This window comes from Bidens hawaiensis, unplaced genomic scaffold (assembly GCF_021521415.1).
Source record: "Bidens hawaiensis isolate Kalapana, Puna unplaced genomic scaffold, B.hawaiensis_p1.1 tig00014336_1, whole genome shotgun sequence".
NCBI classification, from domain to species: Eukaryota; Viridiplantae; Streptophyta; class Magnoliopsida; order Asterales; family Asteraceae; genus Bidens; species Bidens hawaiensis.
The window spans coordinates 221,704-235,156 of NW_027492234.1; the positions used below are offsets into that span (position 1 = coordinate 221,704).

Sequence of the window (13,453 nt, forward strand, 5' to 3'; positions counted from 1 at the left end):
GAGAGATCAAGAATTCTCATGGACACCCAATTCAATTCAGTAGGATCTTTCATTCAAATTTTTTTTCCATCAAGAATGTTTTATAAAAGTTGTTGACTCCTAAATTTGGAGTATCCTACTTTCACACAATTCACAAGGCACAACAAGCAATCAATATTTCACGATCAAGAGTGTAATACTCTTTGGAGTAGCGGTCCTTATGTATCGTATTAACAATCTAAATATGATCGAAAGAAAAAAAAACACACACACAAAAGGCATTGCGATTTCTATGTTTCTTTTAGTGTATTGCAAGTTATGACTTTGTAACTTTTTTTTTAATTTAAATAAATAAGCTTTATTTTGCTTAAATTTATAAACTTAACACTTTTTTTTACTGTAACAAGTTCCAAAACGATTTCGAACCTACCATAATTGGTTCCTGTAGGTTTTGATTTTCCCCACCATAGAACTAGTTCCAACCCAAACCGGTTCCTATGAGAACGGGTTTAGACACCCAAACCCGAACACTTCTAACTGTAATCGTACGCTTTATTATGTTTTTGTCCAAATGAAAAGACAATCAACAATTTATTTATCCTTTTAGTCCTTCAAGATTTAAAATCTTTCAAACCTACACCAAAGAACAAAACAAGATAAACAGTTGAAGATATATGTTGCAAGTTAAAAAACACAGCATCTTCCATTGTTATCCTCCTCTGTATAAGAACCTCAAAACTCTATGCACCTTCCTTCTTGACTAGCAAAGCGAGTTCAAAGAGCGTATTTAACTTCATACCGATACATCTACTTGTGAGTTCAAAACAAAGCTCTGGAAAGCCAAAGTTATGTCCCTGCACACGACATATGTTTGAACGTGAAGTTTCAATATTCAATTTTAAGTGCCTTTTGAAATTCGTTATTATACTCTCTAGATCTTTTGACAAACTTAAGTTCCCATGCCTCCTATTAAGATATCAAAAAGTGATGCAAATTGACAAGAAAAATGTGATGATCTTGGCATACTCACTTCAAATAGGGGAGGGTCATGTTCTTCATGAGAGATGGATTCTTTGCCACAAACTGTTTCCATTCGTCTTCGTCTATTTTTCCATCGCCTTTAATGTCTGCATCACTAAATGTTTTATCGATAACGTCTTCCGAAAGTACCAAATCTGATTCGTGTAAGAGTGATATTACCATCTCTTTTAACTGTCACAAAAATTGCACCCTTTTATATCATAGTTGGCGGATTCAACAGCAAGAGTCAGATGTAAATAATGCCAACCTCCTCCCTCTCAATAAAACCGGTTCGTCTGAGATCATATAGCCTGAAAGCAACTGCCCAGAAGAGTTTATTTTTATGCACTTCAAATTAAGATAATGAAGAAACACTAATCGACCCCGGGCAGATTACGGATAATCTGGGAGTTAAATAGATGTTTCCCACGAGGGTTAGGTCCGGCAAAGATGGTTCTTCTGATAACCTGCAAAACAGACACCGTGAGCTCGTCACTGAGAAGGGGGGGGTACCTCCTTGTGACCACCCTCCGGCGTGAGAATCAGACTAGATTGCTCTTGAATATAAGTATATATTAAGAGAATGACTAGAGCAGATATCAGGTAATATATCAAGATATGAGATATGAGATAAGATGATACCATTCCAAGGTGTTGGAGTATTTATAGCCAAAGGTAGGTTTCCAAGCAGGTACAGCCGGCTGAATAGTGTTCCTATTCTGCAAACTGTGGGTTGCGCACATGCCATGCTGGTGGTTGGTGGGTAGGCAGCGGCTGATAGTGACCAGGCCGGCTGTGTACTATTCCTGTTCCACCAACTGCAGGCTATGCACGTCCTCCGACAGGTTGGTGAGTAGGCAGCGGCTAATAGTGACATACAGTACAAGAGCGTGCTGCTCGTCATACTGTTGTCAGTGAGCTGTCGTATCCTTGGTCAGATCTTTTGTCCATACCTCGTCAGGTACAGTACAAAAGATCCTCCAGTATCGTACGGACTGGCTCATTTGTGCGGGAGTGTCCCCGGCTTTGTGCGGGAGTGTTCCCGGCTTGCTCACTCCTTCAGGTGACATTACTGAATTATTTAAGAGTTAAGTACCTTGTGCGTGTAGCCTTGCTGCGCAGGTAGCCTTCCCTGATGGCTTGTATCCGCAGCTGTGGGAACAGGCGGGGTACTTCACCATTGGGAGGCTTTTCCTACGGGAACAGCTTGCGTACTGCGCGTAAGGACGTCACGTCTCTGAGCATGGTGGGTCCTGCGGATCCAGTTGGTTTCTGCGCAGACGTCCCTCTTCAAGGTGAGTTCTGCGAGTTTAGCCTTTGCGCAGACGTCCCTGTTGAAGGTGTGTTGCAGGTTCAACTACGCAGGCTTCCCTCTGAGGTGAGTCCTGCGGGTCCAACTGTGCTCTGCTGGGACCTACCTCTTCAAGTCCCCCAGTCCAATGTTCTTCTCATGAATTGTTAATAAGTGAGGTGAACTTTTGGACTTAAGCAAAGGGTTTTGAAAAGGGTTTAGTTTTAAGGTTTTCCATGGGGATTCTTCCCGCGGAAGTCCTAATGTCACGTGCAGAAATTCCCGACTTTTCTGCTTGATCTTTGGGTGTGATGCGGGTAGGTCTGTAACTTCCTCGCAAGTCAGGAGCGTTGAGTTCCACTTGTGTAGATTCTCCATGAGGTTTTGGTAGTTTTGAACATAGTGATCAATTATGTTTAAACAACCAATTCCATCTTGGAGATTCAAACAATCTAGTTCTCGACGTTCCCGCTATGCGGGGATGTTATTCCCGTTTCCGCAAGCATGGCCCAGAAGATCCTTCTTGGTTTCAATTCCCTGCGGAGTGCTAGGTATGTGAAGGGTTTCGCCTTGACACTGTACCCGCACTCGTCTTATAGTTACTTTACTTCCAAGGTATTCCTGGCTTCAATTCCCTGCGGGTGCTTAGTATGTGAAGGGTTTTGCCTTGACACTGTACTCGCACCCGTCTTATGGTTACTTGGTTGCCGAGGTATTATTGGCTTCAATTCCCTGCAGGTGCTAAGTATGTGAAGGGTTTTGCCTTAACACTGTACTCGCACCTGTCTTATAGTTACTTGGTTGCCAACGTAAGGGGTATATTCCCGCTTACTTTTGAATCTTTTTGAATCTTTTTGAAATTCGAAGAGTTGGTGAAAGGATAAGAACAGTCCAAACTGTTGAAACGTCGTCCGACGGTTTCTTCTGACAGTGTCAGGACGTGCAGGAAGTTATGGCGACGTGACAGTACATGGTCATTCCAGACGCTTTTTCAGGCGCGTGGGCGCGATTTTTTGGGCGCGCGTCCCGTCAACAGCTGTTGCCAGCTTGCTTTTTCCACGTGTCATAGTTTCATTGCACCAGCTCTTTTCTCTCTCCTCCGCATTAAATTCATCGCATTCATTGCGATGAGTATATAAGGGGGAGAGGGTCCTTTGTAATCCACACTTTCACTTCTATCTTCTCCTTCTAAGCGATTTCCGGCGAATATTCTTTCTGAAATCGTTGCCTTTCATCCTTCCAGAATGTCTTCTTCCCATGATGTTGAGGCTACTGCCGAGGAGTCTGACGTGTTCGTCGAGTGTCCGTCGTCCACTTCCGATAAGGACGATAAGAGCACTGCTGGCGAATGTCAGTGTGCTCTTCCCATCGAGCCCTATCGGTACATCGTCCGGAAGTTCATGCTCGAGCCGTTCGAGCCTGAGTTTCCGGAGCCACACCAGACGGTGTACGACGCCCCCAAGGGCAAAATAGGGGTGTATACTGCATTCTTCGTTTATGGGAATCTCAGGTTCCCATTGACGAAGTTTGTATACCGTGTCTTGGAGAGGCACGGTGTGCATCTGACGGAGGTACACCCGATGGCGATCGCCAAGATCCGCCACTTTGAGTGGGTGTGCCTCATTCTGGGTTTGGAGCCCCACGTTGATCGGTTGATGACCTTCTACTCCTGGAGGTGCATCTAGGGGTGGTACACCTTGGTCAATCGGATCAAGGGTTTGAAGATCTGCGCTACCGAGCGCAGTCTTCGGTCGTGGAAGCGGGAGTTTTTCTATATCTCCGCTCGCGTCGTCCCCCTTGCGATGACGTTTAAGAGTGGGAGAGCACTCCCGCCCTTCACGCCTCTAACTACCAGGAGGCGGAATGGTTCTCCAAGGTTTCCCGGATCCAGTTTCCGGTTTACCGCTTTGCGGAGTCCGGGATGGGGTTGCTCGGGATGAGCCGGGTGTGGAAGGAGGCGTCACAGATTCCCATCGTCCTTGAATACGGTTTGAACTCTGTCCCTTACGGTATGCTTCATATTATCCGTTAATTTAGGGTTTTTGTTCTAACCGTTTTTTCTTTTTGTTTACAGAGGGAAACGACTTGCAGTCTCTCCTGCAGCCGCGGGAGAGTGATGGTCCCACTCGGATGGGTACTCGTGCTCTAGATGAGAACGAGTTGCTCATCCTTGAGCAAACGGCGGATCGGTTCGTGGAGGTCTACCCGCCAGGCCACGAGATCCTGAGCGCCAGGCGGCCAGGTAAAGAACTTTTTGACCCTCGCCCTCTCAATGCTCAAACCTCTGCGGGAATTCCTCTAATTTTGTCATCTTCTGATGAGGAATCCGCAAATGGTCCTTTCTTGGCGAGGAAGAAGAAGGCCGCCGGCGGGAAGGGGAAGGCGAAGGTTGCCTCCACTGCCGATCCGGTGAATCGGTCTGACTCAGAGACCGAAAGCGAGGAGGTGGCGGGGAACCCTGGTGGTGATAAGACCATTGCTCCGGAGGTTGAGACGGCTGTCACCTCCGGGCAGACCAGTACAGCGACGGTAACAGGCGTAAAGAGGCCGGTTCCATCGGGTTCTTCCCCGCCTGTTCGTACCTTCAAGCTCAAGAGGACTCGTAAGTACAAACTTCCTTTACTTTTAACTTCATATCTTTCCGCCATTATACTAATATATCTTTTCGTGAAGGCGTGGATGCTACGGCATTCCAGGGCGGAGCGGGGAGGAGCACCTCCGGACCCATGACGGTAGGTTTGGTCAACCTACCTGAGGCGATGACCCAGGCGACTGCGCCTGCTTCAGTTGTTGGTTCAGTTGCTCACCCGGTTGAGCCAACTGTTCCAACTGTGACGACGTCCCCACCGGCTGTCAGTGCCATATTCACTGATTCCTTCACTGAGCCGGCGGTGAGTGTTTCTGTGGATTCTTCCACAGCCGCGGACGCGGTTGTGAGTTCATCTCCGGTGAGTTCACCTCCGTTGGTTTCTACCACGGCGGCCTCCGCTATGCCTCCTCCGGCGCCGGCGACTACGGCCGGTCCTTCAGGTATGTCCGGGGTTGGGGAGTCAAGCCAATCTCTGCCTCCTTCCCATCTGCCTGACCTCTTGGATGGATATCCGTTGGGTTCGGGTGATGGGTTTGGCGGCTACAGGCCTGTCGTCGACCCTACGGGTGCGTAGGGTTATTTTGGCCTTTTATTATATATATTTTTTTTTTGTTATCATCTTTTCCTAACTGCTTTTTGCTTTTGCAGTATCGGATTCCAATGAAGTGTATGTTCCACGATGGAACATCCGCCGAGGAACAACCCTTCGGACGCCTGTGGAATGCGTCGAGTGGGCGCGCCACGCCACCCCCGTTGGTGCGCTGGGGGAAGCCATGTCCAGCTACCAGGAGGGTAGGCTGTCGAATGAACTGCGGATTCTCCTAGCCCAAATGCAGCCGCGCGTCGAGCTGCTTTGTCGTGAAAACGACAAGTTAAAAGCAGCTCGTATCCAAGAAGTAGCTCAAGCGCGGGCTGTCCGGGAGGAGAACAGGAGGCTCTCCACCGTTGCTGCGGAGAAGGAGAAGGCCTTCAAGGCCCTTGAAGTTGAAGTTCAGGCCCGTCTCGAGGCCCGTTCCAAGGCTGCCCAAGCTGTTAACGAACAGCTTCGGTTAGCTAAGGAAATCGCTCGGAACGCAACTGAGAGGGCCACCAGGGCTGAAGCTGTTGCTGAGCCTCTACGCACCGAGAATAGAGCTTAAAGCCAAATTAGAGAGGCTCCAGCAGGCTCATGATGCCTTGGCCATGGAAGACGCCAAGAAGCTCCAAGAGATCTTGGACCAGAGGGGCGTGCTTGACCATACTGAGCGTAAGCTAAAAGGCGTCGAAGAGGCTGCGGCTAAAGAAGTGTTGCTTGCCAACCTTAACAAAAGTGAAGCCGAACGCGCCCGTAACCAAGCTCAAGCTGCCCTCCAGGAGGCTCTGGTTACCAAGGAATGGCTTCTACGAGAAGCGTTGTCGCAGGTAAGCTTAGCTTCATAATGTCTTCACGCTTTTCTTTATACTTAGAAAAGGTTTTGATACTTGTATTTTGTTTTGTAGGTTGTGCATCGAGTCTTTACGGACACATCATATGACGATGCCATGAGCGCAGCCCTCAACGCTTCTCATGAGGATGGGGAAAAGGCCGGCTTCCTGCTTGGTCTAGGGTTCGTTGAGAAGGGCATCCCGCCTTCCAACTTCCCTTTATATGATGTGGATACTGAAGCTGTATATGACCAAGCAGTGAACCAGTATGCCGCCTTCCCGCATCCGGTGGTGGAGAAGGTGAACGAAGTTGCTGCTGCTGATGATGGGCTAACCATTCTTAAGACCTTCCTTGAACCGCCACAGCCAACTGATGGTGCGGGTACAAGTGGGTTTGGAGGGAGTGGTCCTGAAGCTTGAACCTTTAGATCCCTTCCCACTGTTAGGATAGGTTTACATTGTATAGATTTATATTCTTGTAGGCGGGTAGATACCCGGCCATTCTTGTAATACTTGAATTCATATGGAATGTAAATCTTTTGTGCGGGTAGGACCGTCACTCTTGCTTTATAAACGTTGTACGACTTGCTCATGCATATTATAGTTTAATTTGGCACTTGTTTTGCCGCATAAACAATGTATGATTCGCTTGTGCATACTGTAGTTTAACTTAGCAATTTCTTAAGTACTTTGAATAAGTTAACCTATCAACGTGGCAGATAATAGGTTAAAGTTTTGCTTCCTCTTTCGTGATTGTGCGGGTAAGACCGTCACTTGCACTTAGTAGGATGGCTAAACTTTACCTATATCTGACCTGCGTGGAGGTTTTCCTCATTTTTTCCTTGAAGATATTTTCTAAGTGTTCTGAATAAGTTAACCGTTCGACGCGCGGTTGTCGATAGGTTAAAGTTCAGTTTCCTCTATCATGATTGTGCGGGTAAAACCGTCACTTGCATTTAGTAGGATGACCAAACTTTACCTATGGCTGACCTGCGTGAAGGTTTTCCTCATCTTTTCCTTAGAAATTCTTGCCGTTTTTTGTGTTTATGCGGGTTTTGCCGCCTTCCACACGCAACGACTTCTTTTCACACTTATTTATGCGGTGGGGGCATATCAGTGTTTTGAATAAATTAACCGTTCGACGCGCGGTTGTCAATAGGTTAGTTCGGTTTCCTCTATCATGATTTGTGCGGGTAGGACCAGCACTTTCATTTAGTGGGATGACCCAACTTTACCTATAACTGACCTGCGTGAAGGTTGGCCGTTTTTTGTGTTTATGCGGGTTTTGCCGCCTTCCACAAGCAACGACTTACTTCCCCACTTATGTATGCGGTGAAGACCGGCATATCAGTGTTTTGAATAAATTAACCGTTCGACGCGCGGTTGTCAATAGGTTAGTTCGGTTTCCTCTATCATGATTTGTGCGGGTAGGACCGACACTTTCATTTAGTGGGGTGACCCAACTTTACCTATAACTGACCTGCGTGAAGGTTGGCCGTTTTTTGTGTTTATGCGGGTTTTGCCGCCTTCCACAAGCAACGACTTACTCCCCACTTATGTATGCGGTGAAGACCGGCATATCAGTGTGGAAAGTTCATTAAGTATAAATGTAAGACCATCAGCGTCAATGTGATAAGGAGAATCATTTCCATTAGAAGTGGCTCTGGGCCTTTTCTTTTACAAGTTTGGAATTGATCTACATGCAGACTGTGTAATTGAGCTCCCTTCAATGTTCTTGGGAGTGTCATCGAGCCTTTCGAGCCGATATGCACTTGGTTCGGAATCTCGTTGTTTACGCAGTATGTAGTCTCCGACATTGAAGCTGCAGTTTTATTCGTGTTTTCCCCAACTGGGGTTCTACACGCATTAGCCTGCTCAGCGTTCATTACGCCACGAGGTGCGTGAGCGTCCCATCTCTGACAAATGCTTCGACGATGTCCTTCAAGTCTACGCTTTCCACAGTGTTGTGGCCTCTTGTCCTGTGGAAGTCACAGAATTTGCTCTGATCAGTGTTGTGACGCTCTCGGATTATTGGAGCCTTTGGCCATGGGAGTCTCTCGGTGTCGAATATCTCGGTGACGCTTTTGGTGAGTGGCGTCCATCTGGAGTTCCGGTTTGATGGCATGTTATCCTTTCCGCCTAACCGAGGGTGCGAGCCGGATGAGGTGTCAAAGTTTACCCTTGACTGCCAAATGCCTAGCTTCCTCTTTTTGTTTAGTCGGGCGGTAAGGACGTTGTTTTCTCTTGTTTTCTGGGTGTAGAGGTTTGTGCTTTGGGGAAGATCTCTACCCAGTTGCTTTTCCGTTTCCGCGAAGCGTTTAGCTGCTGTCATGATGGCATCCCATGTGGATGGCATGCCATCTTTACCCGTTAAGGTGCGGATGAGCTCTGGGTCTTTTGTGCCCTGGATGAAAGCAGCGCGAACAAGATCTTCGCTAATATTACCCAGACTTAGCTTCTTTGAGTTGAAGCGAGTGATGAAGTCTAGCAAAGATTCATCTTCCTCTCGAAAGCAATTGAGGATTGTCCATTGCTCTTCGGTATACTTTCTTTGTTGGCTGAAGTGTTGGCTAAACTTCTGTTGGAAATCTGCCCAATCGTAGATGTGGTAGACCGGTAGACGGTCGAACCACGCTTTGGCTGCTCCAACCAGCGTCATCTGGAACATATAACACCACGTGGGTTCCGTCCAGCTGCTGACGGTTGCCCCCGCTATGAATCTGTTCAAATGATCGTCTGGGTCAGATATACCATCATAGGTGCCGATGTTTGACATCTGTTTGGCACTTCTTGGGGCGATTGCTTCCGCAATGTCCCTTGCGAACTTGGAGGTTCCCGCATTTGCAGCGGTTGGTCTGAAGGTTTTAGAGAAGTCACGTGGGTTTCCACCCGCGTTTTTTGGTTTGAAGGTTTCTCCAAAATTCCTTCTCGGTTGGAAGTCCGTTTCCTTACGCTTCCCTTTCTCCCTATGGCGAGGGTTTGCGTCGGTGTCGGATTCCTCCGAATCATCGTCCCAGTACTCGCCGAATTCATCAGCCTGTTGGAGTGAACGTAAGCGTTCATCCAACTCAGCTTGGAATTCTTTTTGACGTGCTTCCGCCCACGCTTTAACTTCATCGAGTGTTTGGCGGGGGAGCCTCGTCCGTTGTCTCTCTAACTGGGTATCGGTGAATCCCAGTGAAAGATTATTTACTGCACTTGCCCCAACTCGGGTAACTGGGGTAGTGTTCGTAAAATTTACTGCACTTGCCCCGGCTTGGGTAACCGGGGTAGTGTTCGTAAAAACTGTGTAGTCGCCGGTATTCCCCCCAGTAGCTGGGGTTGTGGTTACCGGGGTTTCTTGGTCACTCGTTGGTTTTGGGACCGGAGTAACTTTAACCATCTTTTCGGAGGTTTTGAAAAAACTGAATAAATTAGTTCTAACTTTTATGCACGGATGGCGCCAATGAAGAAACACTAATCGACCCCGGGCAGATTACGGATAATCTGGGGGTTAAATAGATGTTTCCCACGAGGGTTAGGTCCGGCAAAGATGGTTCTTCTGATAACCTGCAAAACAGACACCGTGAGCTCGTCACTGAGAAGGGGGGGTACCTCCTTGTGACCACCCTCCGGCGTGAGAATCAGACTAGATTGCTCTTGAATATAAGTATATATTAAGAGAATGACTAGAGCAGATATCAGGTAATATATCAAGATATGAGATATGAGATAAGATGATACCATTCCAAGGTGTTGGAGTATTTATAGCCGAATGTAGGTTTCCAAGCAGGTACAGCCGGCTGAATAGTGTTCCTGTTCTGCCAACTGTGGGCTGCGCACATGCCATGCTGGTGGTTGGTGGGTAGGCAGCGGCTGATAGTGACCAGGCCGGCTGTGTACTATTCCTGTTCCACCAACTGCAGGCTATGCACGTCCTCCGACAGGTTGGTGAGTAGGCAGCGGCTAATAGTGACATACAGTACAAGAGCGTGCTGCTCGTCATACTGTTGTCAGTGAGCTGTCGTATCCTTGGTCAGATCTTTTGTCCATACCTCATCAGGTACAGTACAAAAGATCCTCCAGTATCGTACGGACTGGCTCATTTGTGCGGGAGTGTCCCCGGCTTTGTGCGGGAGTGTTCCCGGTTTGCTCACTCCTTCAGGTGACATTACTGAATTATTTAAGAGTTAAGTGCCTTGTGCGTGTAGCCTTGCTGCGCAGGTAGCCTTCCCTGATGGCTTGTATCCGCAGCTGCGGGAACAGGCGGGGTACTTCACCATTGAGAGGCTTTTCCTGCGGGAACAGCTTGCGTACTGCGCGTAAGGACGTCACGTCTCTGAGCATGGTGGGTCCTGCGGATCCAGTTGGTTTCTGCGCAGACGTCCCTCTTCAAGGTGAGTTCTGCGAGTTTAGCCTTTGCGCAGACGTCCCTGTTGAAGGTGTGTTGCAGGTTCAACTACGCAGGCTTCCCTCTGAGGTGAGTCATGCAGGTCCAACTGGGCTCTGCTGGGACCTACCTCTTCAGATAATGAGATCATAATTAACGAAACTCACATATTACTTTATCTTTTGCGGGTGCATTAGGATGGAAAACGCCTAGTGATCGAACAAACTCTCCAAACTCAATAACTCCATTACGTTTCAGGTCAAACACATCGAATATCTACATAACAGAAGAAGAATTCTTTTCCGTAAGCAACTTTATAGTATATTTACTTTACAGAGGAGATTAACATACCCTATCTGCAAAAAGATTTCGCCTGTTTCGGTTTCTGAGAAGTGCAAGCTGGAATTCTTCCTAGATATGATTTTTGCAAAGAGAATTAGCACTTATGGAGTCTTAAAAATGCTATTGTGCAGCTGGCATGAAACTGATGTTCCAACATTCGGTTACAAATCCCCAACGTTAAATGTAAATAGAGAATTTAAAGATACCTTGTGAATGAGCCCATCATTGATAATACAGCTGCTCAACTTTTTGAAAAGCTCATTCAACTTCACTCTCGGTGACTGCAAGATTCAAGGTCAAATACTTTTATCTTTATTCAGAAAATTTGATTTGAATAGGGTATGTTCAAGAACTCACAGGGGGTTTCTTTAGCTAAAAGAGCGGGGTCTTCATACCCCGGGGTATGCTTAAGCTTAACTGCAGTGGAACAAATGCAACCCATCCAAAGGTCAATAAGAGCATGCTAAAGATATTCCTTTGGATCTGCAAATGTAGTTACCAAGTAAAAACAAATTTAGACCATACACAATAAAAAAGGACAAAATAATATTCAACATTAATAAAATAGATATGTAAGTATTAAGAAAGATCATCGGACGGACAATATATTAGGGGGGAGGGGTGGTGGATGTGGTGGCATCATTCATCACACACCCCACCCAATTAAATGGTGCCACATCACCAACCTCAAATCCGTCAAGCGTGATAAGGGAGTGGCGGCGGTGTTGAGTGGTGCCATCACGCGTGATGGATCTCCTTCACGCGGTGCCCCGTCCCCCCTTATGGGCCTAAACTTGAAGTTAGCATAAACCAACAATTTTTTTCATTCGTTGAATCAAAAAAGTTTCAAAAAACTGTGATCACTTTCAAAACGCACATCCAAACACCCCCTAGTAGTGTCTCCGAAATGAGGCTTGGAAAAAAGAATAATAAAGACTTTTTTAAGATTACACGCGAGTAGAGTATTACAAACAAAAAAAAAGATTAAACAAACAAATCCAAGTAGGATCCTCATCAAGCACAAAAGAAAATCCTATTCAATGAAGCAGATTGAAAGCTCCATTGATATTTTTAATTGCATATAAATAAGAGGAATAGGAGGAGATCAGCAACAGTAGAAATATAAAAATCAGCAAGTAGCCTCTGAAAGTGATATTTCTTTTGTATATTAATGTATTATATATAAATTTGATTTGAACAAAGTTGATACAAACAAAAGTTCTTGAATCTCAAGGTATTGAACTACATTTCACAATAGTCAACACATTACCAGAAAGAATGAAATATAATATTGATGATTTCTTGAAGAACACAAGATCATACAACTCAGCATGCCTGCCTGCAACAAGACTAATGTGGAAAGCTTGAGATGATCTAAAAGTGTAATTACCGTTTTTACTTTTATAAAAGAAACTTGAATATATATATATATGGTTAGTATTATTTATATATTTTCCATTAATATTATCAAATGAGGCACCGGAAAAGTAACACTTTTTTATGTTCATTTGAATATATTATCAAATGTTTACAACTTTTAGGACCTAAAATCAGGGCTTTCTTTTGGACTATAGCAAGTTAGAAATATGGCAGTGCACATTTTATTGTTTTTAAAACACATAAGACCATCAGTAGTTATAGCATGCATTATGCGTCACGTGACGCCCAGTCAGAGTTATGGTTTTTTGCAAAAACAGGGTGTAGTCATAACTCTCCACCCCCGGCGTTATGTGTCACGTGGCACCCAGTCACTATTAATTTTATTTGTTTTTTTAAATAATAATTCATTTAAATAATTAAACATAAAATTAAAAAACAACATTAAAATTTAAAAAATACATTAAACTTTTAAATAAAAACTAAATTAAAATATAAAAAAATACATCAAATAAAAAAAACATAAATAATACTAATAAAACTACATGTTGTATTTCTCAAAAATTTTCGCTTGTCGAGCGGCTTTTAGCGATCGGACTCTCGGGTCGTCTTCGGTTAGCTCGCTTGGGTTTTGGAAACCGGGCACCGCATTTGGCATAGAGTTTTGTAAAAATGCAATGTACGTGGCCATTTGCGGGTCGAACGGATTCAGGACGGGTACGGTTGGCAACGAGGCTGTAGATGGGTTCGGTTGTGGATTTTGGTGGCCTTGACGGGCATATTGACCGAAACCGAGAACATTTTGGTTGTTATTCGGAAACATTTTGGTAGAAATTTTTGTGTAAAAAATATAATTGGTATAGAAGTGGGAGTAATGTGTTAAAAAATGAGTTTGGTTTGTTTTTATAGTATAAATTTAATTAATATTTTTTTAAAAAAAAACCAACGGATACATGGCCCCAAAGGTTACTTTTTTTTTTGATTTGTGTGCCTTTTCCGCGTTATATATACAACATTCAAAAAAAAAAGACAAAACGCCGGGGGAGGGGGGTGTGCCTCCGGCGTTATAATGCAAAACGCA

At 45.3% G+C, this 13,453-nt stretch overlaps 1 pseudogene across 1 annotated transcript; it reads right to left on the reverse strand.

The window, feature by feature from the left end:
* Nucleotides 1–607: 607 nt before the first annotated feature.
* On the reverse strand, nt 608–11,437 carry LOC143546407 (calcineurin B-like protein 4; annotated as a pseudogene). The gene is made up of 8 exons (XR_013137586.1): nt 11,353–11,437; nt 11,202–11,276; nt 11,005–11,064; nt 10,821–10,929; nt 1,268–1,320; nt 1,010–1,191; nt 779–833; nt 608–613 (listed from the first exon to the last, which is right to left on the reverse strand). The product of XR_013137586.1 is annotated as a calcineurin B-like protein 4 (transcript).
* Nucleotides 11,438–13,453: the final 2,016 nt, after the last annotated feature.